At 34.8% G+C, this 12002-nt stretch overlaps 1 protein-coding gene across 6 annotated transcripts in view; it reads right to left on the bottom strand.

Moving 5' to 3' along the window:
• The window catches only part of NBEA (neurobeachin), a 458833-nt gene that overhangs the window by 165405 nt on the left and 281426 nt on the right, over positions 1-12002 (bottom strand). The gene's annotated exons all lie outside the window — the stretch shown is intronic.

The raw sequence follows: 12002 nt of genomic DNA, 5'->3' as shown, positions 1-12002 counted from the left end.
GTTATTAGGCTGTGATCATCACCTCACTTACATAGGTTTTTACTTAATTCAACTAACTATATTTATTTGCCCAATTCAACCAATTTAAAACTAGTTCAATTAAGTAATTAATTGTTGGAAAAGTTTTCAGTATTAGTACAAGTTTTGTATTCCTTTTTGTTGGGATGGTTTGTATTTTTTTTCTTCCTTATTCACAGAAAGAAGCAAAAATGGTAGGAGTTAGGAAAAAAACACAAAACGTAACAGGCTGTAACACATTTTCAGTTGCATTACATCAGAATTGTTCTGCATATTAAATCAGTAGGTCAGGATCTTGATACACTTCTGTTTATAGCAAGGGATATGAGCATCATTTGACACAAATAATAACTTCTGTTGTGAAGCATGTGACACCAGAGGAGATCAGGCCTGAGGTGAACTAACATGGTAGAAGAAGAAATAATCAAGGCACCGTTCTCTTCCTTTTTGGTAGCTCTAATCAGTTTTATGTTAGTTTCTGAGCTTTATAAAATGTGATATTCTTCAAAGTAACTAATTGAAAAGTACTAATCTGGAGTAAGAGTCAAGAATTTCTGCAGTAGCTGATTATTGAAAGTTCTCTAAAATTATTTATGCATGAAAAGATATTTTTAAAATTACCAGGAGGAAATTCCCAAGCTCCAAATTATTACTAACATTTAAACTACATCAAAACAACTTGAAATTTAGGGTATTTTAAATCCCTTGTGATGAGTGTACCAGATTACAGAAATATTGCCAGACACAGGTGTAAGAAACATGGTAGAGTAGAAGGCATTACATTAGTTTGGCAAATTTGGAGCTTAACAATAAGACAAATATATATAAAACCCATTCTGGTTTATAATATTAAAAATACATTTATTTCTATGAAATATATTAAATAGTCCTTCTTTGTCCTGATGGAAAAAAAAAACCCTGGTTTGGCTGTTGTTAAAATTTATCACTCTGTTGAGTACACCTTAGTTTTGCTGTGCTGTACCAAACATTTATCTAAATGAAAGTCTACAGGACCTGGAGTTGCCCTTCAATCACTATATCCTTTATGAATTAGAGTTCCATTTATCAAAATTACAGCAAGAAGAGTAAGGTCTCACAGGGCTGTCTCATTACAAGGCTTGTAAACACTGTCCTTACAAAGAAATGGTTTAACACCTAACAAATCAAAAACTGATTGGGAATAGAATTTATTTGAGATCATCTATCTTCGGAAGACGTGCTGTACTGAGTGCACTTCGTGGCCTTTCTACCCATTCATCAAGAAATTAACAAGCTAATACCACAGACCACCAGATCTCCTTGGATCCTGAAATATGAAATATGTTCAAAACAGATCTGTCACAGATGTTCTACTTTTATATTTCAAGACGACTTCAAAAAGGTTTTAAAACAAGAGAAACTTTCCAAATAAGACGAAGAAGAAAAACAACTTGTCTCTTTAAAACCAGACAACAAACTGAATAAAAAATTATATGACATAAAATGATGTCTGTTATTGTTAACAGTGATATAAAAAGGAGAAATGAATAAATGAATATTTGATATTTCAGTGTGTTGGAAAAAAAATCAAAACTCAATGTTTTTTTTCAAAGCTTCAGGAAAATTATTATGAAATTAAATCTATAGCAAGACATTTAATTTCAAAACTTTTAGCACACAAGGAGCCTGTGTCTTAAAGACACAAAATGAAAATGTATTGAGTGTAATTAGAATATCTTTCAAATCCATTAAAACAAGAAATAATAAAACTAGATGTCATTTCCAGAAAGCAACATCGTGACACTGGAGGGCACAGAACTAGAATTGGCAGATGCTATCAGTTCTTGTCCTTATCAAGGTCCTTCTTAAGGGATATTTTAAGGGATATACTTAAGGGATAGACTGAGATTTGGAAAGGAGCCTTGAAGCAAGCAGCTAAGTATTTCTTAAAACTGTATTTTGTAAAGATTTTGAAGGCAGTAAGTCACTCAGATTGCACAGAGGTCCAGCTGAGTTTGGTGATTTGCTTTCTTGAAACTTAAAGGCTCTGTCTTAAACAAATTTCAAAAAGTATACGCACAGGACAAGATAAGCTGTTAAAAAAAAATCCTTCTTTTATTACACCTGTTTGATTATTTTTGTAAATGTGCATGTTACAAACCGTCTTTCTACAGTCATTTCAGGATAAGTGAAAACAGCTCACTTTTAAAAGAAATTAAAGAAACCAACCAACATTCCTCTACAAAACCTCAATATCCATGGGAACGTGTGTATTTTGTATGTCTGAAAGGTTGCATGAGCTGCACAGTAAACTTCTTCAGTATTTCCAAGAATGCACTAATTTCTCTTCAAGTGGCATTACTTTTTCTTAACCAGAAACTATATAAGCAGACAAAAAATCAAAAAATAACCCACAAAAAAGCAAACCAACCAACCAACCAACCAACCAACCCCCCCCCCCAAATACCACCCCCCCCCACCCCACACCAACCAAACAAACCAACCCAAAAAACAAAAGCACCACAAAACCCATTACCACAACCCCCGAAAACCTAATAACTTCCTTCAGAAGAACAGGACAATCTCACGTTAATTTTCAACTACAGCCACTAGAAGTATTTCATACAGGCAATACTTCATGAAACAGGGGTGGGTGGGGTCGGTGTTTTTATTATGTTATCTGAATTTTTGAGTTTCTATTTTCAGCTAAATCAATGAATTCCCTACTGGGTTCTGTAGGACCCAACAGGTTCTGGGGATGCAATCTACATTTTAAAGACACCATAAGGGTCCAGAGCCACAAAAACTGTCCCTAAATAAAATTTTAAAATTAGCAGTAGAAACACAGTATATTATTGATTTAATTTATGTTTATGTACATATTTAATGAAAAATTAAACTAATTACTATGATTTTTTGAACACACCAAGAGAGGTTTTGGCTGTCTTTTCTACTCACTCACTATACATCCGAATATAGTGTTTTATTTTTTTATTCATTCTGCATTTAGTAAAATATGAGGTAAAAAATATAGTTATTTTTAATAAAAGTTTGCTTGGTAATACTGTAGCAAACAAAAGGAGACTACTGCTTCTTATAAAGTTGTTTCCATAGTTTACTTCAACGAATTACCGATAAGGCAATTTATGTAGTGAGTGCTCTTTGATCTTTGAAGAGAGATGGCAGAATGGAAAGTTAACCTCATTTTAATGTTACCTAAATATACTGACAGGAAATTCTAATGTTTCCAAACATCTGGAAATCTGCTTCATGGGATTGGTGTTCTTCTTTTCTATAAGAAACCTTTTTCATATACTGTCTTTTACAGTTTTATGTGGCATCTAAAGGAGCATTTGACATAAGTAAAGTCTGTTCTCTTTACAGTAAAATGCTGCATTTAATTAAAAGCTCTCTTTTATAGTGGCTAAAGTGGAGTTTTTGTGAAGCTTAGCTCTCCTCAGAAAGTTTTAAGGATAAACTTGCTTTTTACTCCTTACAGATCTTACAGCATGTACTGCTCTGTAAAACACTGATTTTCTTGCTGAATTTTCATCATATAAGGTAGTTTCCACTACTTTATTAATTAAAGGAATTCGGAATTAGTTCTCACAGGAGGCTACCTGACAGCTCATGATGTAAACCATGAAACTGTATCACAGGTGAAATATAATTTATCAACAGAGTTTGGAAGAACAAAGCATTTTCTTGAGAGAGACTTTTTCTTTATTATACAAACTAACTTTTACAGGAAGAACCAAGCTTATTAATAGACAAAATGAAAATGTACCACTATTATCTACATTTTTTGTTCATTCAACACTTATAATAGTTGAAAATACTTCGAAAAAAAGATTTGCTAGATAATCTGTCTTCCTGCTTTATGTATTCTAGCATACATAAAGCTTTCATTGCTAATCTTCAGTAACTTGATTAGGCCCCGGTACCCGCGCAGCGGTCACAGTTATGGAGAGCAGCTGCCTGGGTGTCTGTAACCTGACCTCTATAAAACCCCGTAAGATTAAATCACTGATGTGGTGACCACTCTGTCTCAGCCTAGTATCTTTCTGCAGGACTATAGAGCCAGCCTTCCTCGGGCTGTGCTCACTCCATGGGAAACATGCACCGCCTATCTCTTAAGTCAGCACAAGAGACTGAATTTTTGGCTTTGCGTAGCAGCCCGGTGCTGGGACATCACAGCCAACTCCAATAAGCTGTCCCCACCTGTGCCTGCTGGGGTTGTTATTTAAATTGCAATGTGTTTCTGGAATGGGCAGCTTTGACTGGCATATAATTTAGTTTCCCCAGAGAATCAGAGAAGTGACTGTTGATAAAGGAAGGCTGGTTTTAATAGATTTAATAGAAACCAGAGAAATCTAAATCACATTTTCATTATTAGGGATCTTTGAAGAAATGAGGAAGAAAAACTATGGAAATTGCATAGAAATTAAAAATTGCATATATTTGTATTGGAAATTACTTCCACCAAAAGTAAAACCAAATCACATTTTTGTTTTCTGTAATGAATAAATACCTGAAAATTTAATCACATACATTCTATCCATTTTTCTCTAATTCTTAGACCTAATACCTGACCAAATTATATTCTTCATATAAGTAATTTGTAAATAAAAACTGCTTTAGATGTTTTCCTTTTTCATATTCTCAGATGTTTTGTACTGTAAAATGAGAATGACAATGACTATGCCAATGAGAAGATTGAGAACACAGGCAAGGCCAAAATAAACATGTTTCTCAGAGGAGGCTGAGGGCTTTTTTAAAAAAATACTTGTACTCAAAATTTTTTATATTAATAAAAATGGACCCTTATAAAAATAAAGGTTAAAGTACTATGTTGGGCACTCTTTGTTTTTGGTTCCTGGATAGGAAAACTGAAATTCAGAGTGTTCATGAAATTTATTTTTAGAAGTTGTCAAGATTGTCATTATACGTATTTGAGATTTCAGGATTTCTGAGCATATGAGAGGGATCCTGCACTGATTCAGCACTGACTGTAAACAGCCAGTGGCTGACAGAGTCAGATATTCCCAGTCCAGCAAATGTTCCAATGCATTTCAGGCTCCTGAAAGGCAGTCCCCATTCTGACTGGAACCAGAGGAAGTCCCTCCAATGGGAACTAACAACACTCATATGTTTATATTTGGATTAAGATGTAGTTTGCCACTGTAACTTGTACACAGAGGAATGGATTCGTATTTCATCACTGACAACCTTTACAAATCCCTGATAGTTTGAAGGGCAGCATTTTGGCGTGTACTGTAGTTTGATAAATTGCAGAAAGAAACCTAATTCTTCTGTGGATGATTTCAACAGGCAAAGATTCTACACAAGAAAAATAATTAAGTGCAATAAAATTTTCCTAGGTGTGTTTCTAGCCATTTAAAAAAATACAGTAATAGCTGAGAGGAAAATATCTACATCACACCAACAGTTCTTGCTCAGTGGAAAGGACATCAAGGACACTTGCAAGTAAGAGAATTGGATCAATATTAACGCGATTTTCATTTCATGCTTCCCCAACTCCAGTAAGCTGACAATATACTCTGATTATGTGAACTGCCTCTGAGTAACATAGAAAAGGTTATTAGAGCAAGAGGTGGAAATGGAATGCACTTTTTATATTGACAGGTCTGCTAATAGAGTGTACTGATTTTCAAAGCCATGCAATGTGTTTTCACAATTTGGTTTTGACAGCAAAAAAGAATTTCATTTATTCTTAATTCAAGATATTCACATGTATGCAAAGGTTCCTTAAGACAGGCCACTGAAGAGGATAACCAAACTATTCCAATAGAAAAATCTAATTAATAAGCCAAGAAACAAAAGGTGATTGAATTTCAATACGTATGACATGATAATGAAACAATGAAATAAATTTGCTAAACGAGGTTTTCTATGCTTTTGACATAGCACCTGATAAAACCTTTATAAGATGACATAAAAGTGAAAAATATGCCTATGTCATGTCTTAATGTTGAGGCCTGGATTATGTCTGGAAAGTTTTAGATTAGTTCCTAAGCACACATTCCCCGGAAAAAAAAAAAAAAAAAAAAAAAAACAAACCCACAAAAAACAAAAAACCCCACACAACCAAAAAAACCCAACATGTTCTGACTATCTGCCATGGAAGAAATGCCATGGCATTTCATGAAATTCCATGAAAAGAAAGTGGCAACCCTCTCTATGACAGGGTTTTGGAACTAAATTATCTTTAAGATCCCTTTCTATGCAAGCCACCCTATTATTCTATGAATTGTGATCTTGCCTTTCAAACCAGGGCACTGTACCCCAACATTTCTAACCCTTACCTAATATTTAAAAATTAGTCTCCAAACTATGTGACTGCTCAAAACCTGAATATTTTATAAAGAAAATGCATACTACACATTTACAAGTTTTTAATTCTCCCTTTATGTGGCCATGAGTGTTTATCTTTGTTTGGAGCCAATTTTGCCCCTCATCACTTAAGCTTTGGCTCTCAGATCCAAAAAAGATTGGCTCTTTGGAAACAGCCACTGTACAGAGATGTAATAGGACAGCTAAAAAAAAAATCATTCTCTAGTGTAGATAATGAATGTGTAGGAAGTACGTCTAAAATTTTTTATAGTAGCTATCATAATTCCAACAGCTATGCAACTATTTCAATTTCGATCAAGAGTGCTTATTTACAGAAGAAAGCTTCAACAGCTCATGATCAGTGCTTTGAGAGACTCATTTGCCAACAAATCTGAAATGACTTTATCTTTTGGGAATGGTAATCTTTTCAAGTGAAGCTCTTCTTTCCTGAAGCATACAGAAAAACCACCTTATTCAGTCTTTACACAGACAAAATCTCCTAAACATGACATAATGTCACATAACATAATGTTTCTTTAAAGGACTGTCAATGTTATATATAAATAATAAATTTGTCAATATAAAAATGTCATTAGAACATCTAGATTTACTTTCTAGTTTCCCACTGGCTCAGTGTGCTGCACTGTGGTTTTTGTCTGTCCAAATGTATTTTTTTTCCTCATGTAGACCACCCCATCTTCAGAACTGGTTTACATATTTTCACCCAGCAGCTAAAGTAACTGGTGGGAAGAACTGTTTCTGTTTCAGAATAGATCAATGCCTATAGCAACACCAGATAAAGGGCAGCACCCACAAAATATGCATATTTGTGAGGCTTCATTGTGGCTCTAACACTGGGATATTTGTGTTCAAAACTTAGAACTGCTAAGGGACTACACTCTAGTAGCAGCAGACAGCCCTTCTGCTTGGGCCAGGCTGCTGTAAACACATGAGCTCCTCCAAGCTAGAAATTATCTAGCAATAGCAGTTATCTATCAAAGTTATTTATACAGATAGCAATCGTTTATCAAATTAAAATCAAAGCTTTGCTATTGTCTTGATTTGGAACAGAATTTTACTCTATACTTTTTGTGCTTGGTTTTAGTGTTTTTTTTTTTTTTTTCAGCTATTACTTATTGTTTTATTTTTGAAGTAAAAGTAGTTGCAGCTAGAGAACATCCTTGTTTCATGCAGACCAGCAGATGAAAAGTGAAAGAGTAGTGGTACACAAGACATGAGAGACAAAGCAGATTCTGAGGGTCTATCATTAAAACGGCTCAATGAGATAATTGAAATGGGTGAACGGCAATCATTGTCCCAGGTAGAAGTCCTGAGTGTGTACTAAGAAAAGCTAACCCACAGAAATCTTAGCAGCAGTCACTAGTAAAGAAAAAAGAAGAGCAGTATTTTATTTCACTTTCCATTAAGCTGCCACGTGGGGTCTGTGACATCTTTCATTGTCCTTCACAAATATTACAAGAGAGCGAAAACCTTGTGTGCAACTGCAGGAATACTTGAAAAATTTCTATGCTTTTGTTAAAGCATAAATTTGCAAGCACTAGCAACATTATATTCCAGTTAGATGAGAGCTGAAATGCAATTTAGACAATGTGATCAGCTTTTTAAGGGCATAGGATTGAATGATTTGTGCTATTTGGCAAAGGGGAAACTAATAAAAGACTTTTTAAGTGTTATGCATAGTTCTTTCAGCTATGAAAGTACATTTATTGTAGATGACGTTTAGGGTATTATGCAAACATACCAGGAGAATGCACATGACATGAAAAAGAAATTTAAACAACTGGAAACATGCATAATATGCTGGCTGATAGAATTCTTAACAAGGGGTTTTCCTTATCCTGCTGGTTAGTACTGTATTTGAGAACTTTTTCCATAAAATATTTTTGGTTTTCTTTCACAAGGTGCATCCTCATCCCTGCCTGTAACTTGCACTACATTGAAACTCACAAGAAAATCCAGTTTATTTCATTACACTGGTACTTTTTGTGTGCATTTCTAAATTAATACTATAAAAAAATGCAACACATAAAATAAGTAGTAATGAAGAATTCACCCTACTTGTAAGGATATGGAATACCCATTGCATATATATCTAAATCTTCATTTCTTGTGTACAAATCTTACTCTAGACATAACATTTCTACAAGAATTTTCATGTGATATAATAGAAATAGATTTTATGAGATAAATGTTAAGTAGTGCAATGTAAAAAGATGAGTAGAAATACTCAGACATCTTAAAACACATACTGTCTCTGAAAATTAGTTTCTTTATTTTCAAAATCTATACATACTAGTTTCCTTTTCTTTGGGAAAGACAAGGAATCACCTATACTGAAGAGATTCCCACACTCTCCTTCTGTTGATTTAACCCTTGCAAGTAGCCCAGAGGCTCACAAAAACCTGAGACCGTTGCCTGAAAGCCTGTCATGTCTCTCACTGACCATAAGAAAGGGTGGGACAGTAAAGTCTTTTTCGATCTACAGTATGATCTCCTAATTATCTTTATGCAAAGGTTTCAGCACTGCTGAAATAATGCAGAAAACACAAATGATATATTATGATATAATTTATATATTATCAATGATCTATATATACTCCCACTTACATACAAAGTGGAGAATGAAATCCTGCAGTGAAGACATTAAGGATAAGAAGAGTGGAGAAAATTTAGCAAAGGAATATTTTGTGTTTTTATCTACTGCCAAAGGAGATTTTTAAAGTGGTGTTACTCCTTAATACAGAGTTTTAAAGCATGGAGAATAGGAAATTAGAAAAGCACACGTTAAAACCTGAGTCCCAAGACCTACATTCACCCAGCTTTGAAGGACTCTGAGGGGCTATTGTTAGACCTTCACTGACACAATGCTCCTCTGAAATGTTTCTATGAGATTCACTGAATATTCATGGATCAAGAACTTCTATTTCTTTGTCAAATAGATATAGAAATGAATAAATAAAACAAATACAATGTTTACATGGGTTTGAAAACATTTCTCATTACAGCAATTTACTGGGTTTGGTAAATAATTTACTTTCATTTGGCAGAACAGATATTGTGTATTCTTTGTACAAGAAAATTTAACTGTGGTAGGGAGGAAAACACAGCTATAATTCTAAGATGGCCACAATTTCTAGATTTTAGGAATGGTTTTGTAGGGCAATTTCACGACTTCAAGAACATTCTGGGGTTGTATACTTTCAGATGAAGAAAGAGGTAATTATGTTAACTGCTGGTAAAAAGCCAGCGAGTTCTGCAGTAAAATCTATTAGCTCAGACCTATAAGAGCAGCTAAAACCCAGGTCATGCCAGATAACCTAAAAATCTCAGAGGAAAGGCATTTGAAACCCAGCACAGAGGTTTAGAGGGAAGAGTTCTCATATCCTATTTAGCTCTGTGAAAAACTTGAATTAGAGTCAAGAGAGAGCTTCTAACTTTCAGAAGTTGAGGAAATAATTGGGAAAAAAATGAATGTTTAATGATTCTGTACTTAAAACTTATTATAAAGCTCCCATAAAAATTCCTGTGCTAGAAATAGCATACAACAGGCAGAAGATATTTAGAGACTGCAAAGTACTGATACTATGCAATTGCAACTCATTTCCATGACCTAGTCAGAGAGCAGATGCTTAGACACTGAGTGCTCAAAACAATTCAACACAGCAGTGTCCAGTACTCTACATAAGCAAATTCCACTACCATTTACACCTCGAAGGTGCCTTTCATTACACTACAGTGGTTTTAAGAAAAGGGATCACCATAATGGTAGACATATTTATGATATATTTAAGGAGAACATATTTATTATGGGGGAAGTGGGGTGGGAAATGTTATTAAGAAGACCAGGTTAAATCTAGTATTTTAGGTTTAATTATTCTCACTATTAAGATTTTGCTTTGCAGATCCTTCAATTAGCTTTGTAAGCCTTTCCCTAGACTTTCTTTAGAAAAAACTGTATCTTGCAATTACCATATAAAATATTAAGAGAACAAAACTATAATGTAATATTTTCTCTAAAATCCTGTGAGGACGTAATATTTGGAAGTTTATTTGGTGAAGCAGTGGATGGCACTGTTGGGCTAAAATTATAAGACTATAGATGAAAATCTTAAATTGCTGTGCTTAAAAACAAGATTTTTGTGACTCTTTCAAGCACATAATTTGGACATAAACTCATTCAGAGTACACTGGAGATTTCACAATCAATGTGGAAGTTAGTTTACGTACTGAAAGGAAGTTTTGTAACAGGAGAAGTATTATTTTAGGTGCTTCAACTGAAGTAGAAAAGTTTATATGCTTGTTTCAGGTGGCAGCATGAACCCATTTAGGCTAAAGAGCAAAGAGAACTTGGCACATGGAAGAATTGTTATGGGTTAATTTAATGCCTGTATACATGTTCTTAAAATTCTCACCACAGAACATCAAGTATGTGTGTTTTACTGCCCACAAAGCTGATTCTATTTCTTAAAACTCTTCACAACTAATGGTTATGTTGTCTTTACTTACAGACTAAAATTGTGTGCATAAATGGGGAGGGGGAACAGGGCTTCTTTTTAGAAAAGGGCTTCCATACTTCAGTTGCTCTTATGTTATCTTACTTAAGGCATTACTTGAATAAATATCAGTTTGGGAAATTATCTTAGGTAACAGTCACCCTGTGTTTTCCCAGAACAATGTATTTTATGAAATTGTAGGGGTGTGTGTGACGAATTTTTAGGATAGTGCATTGACTGAAGGGGGAAAAAAGACAATTAAAAATATTGTTTTGGCTTATGCAGTCACAAAAAACTCAATTTCAGTGATAATAACTATTATACTGAATATTAGCAAATTGATATTAGAAGCATTTTATACCTGTTCACATCTTCATTAATGATGAGGCAGAGAGTTCCCTCAACAAGTTTCCACACAACAAGAAACAGGGAGGAGTGACTGGTATGCCAGAGGGGCCACAGCAGGTTGGTGAAGTGGGATGACAGGAACCTCATGAAGTTCAACAAAAAGTGCTAAGTCCTGCATCAGGGGAGGAGCAAGCCCAGGCTCCAGTACCTGCTGGGAGTCACACAGCTGGAAAGCAGCTTTGCAAAAATGGTGCTGGGGTGCTGAGGGACAATGTGCCCTTGCAGCAATGGGAAAAGTTATCCTGGGTTGCAATAGGGAAAATATTGTCAGTAGGTTGGGGAAGGTAATCCTCCTCTGCTTAGCCTTGGTGAGGTCACACCTGGATTTCTGCATCCAGTTCTGGTCACCCCAATACAAGGGAGACATACATGTTCTTTTATAGTTACTTTTATTACTAAATTGATCCAGATATTCTGTAGATATCCTTTGTTTCCCTTGAGGAGGGAAGACTCAAGGGGGCTAGATAGTTGTGTATAAATACCTTTTGGTTTTCAGTATTTCCAAGGATGGAGACCACACAACTTCTCCAGACAATCTGTCTATTGTTTGACCAGTATAAAAATAGTTTGTTCCTGTTGCCTTTTATCCTGTTGCTGGCAACCAACAGATGTCTAGGTCAGTTTAGAAGTAAAAGAAAATGTGAAAAAACCCAACAAAAGGATGTATAAAACTCAACCCTGGCAAAAAAACCCTGTTCATACAGATACAGTATAAGAAAGCAATATTTC

The sequence above is a fragment of the Chamaea fasciata genome, unplaced genomic scaffold (assembly GCF_029207755.1).
Source record: "Chamaea fasciata isolate MVZ Bird 193981 ecotype frontalis unplaced genomic scaffold, bChaFas1.0.hap1 SCAF_2, whole genome shotgun sequence".
Lineage (NCBI taxonomy): Eukaryota > Metazoa > Chordata > Aves > Passeriformes > Sylviidae > Chamaea > Chamaea fasciata.
This window is presented reverse-complemented; position numbering and strand designations above follow the sequence as displayed.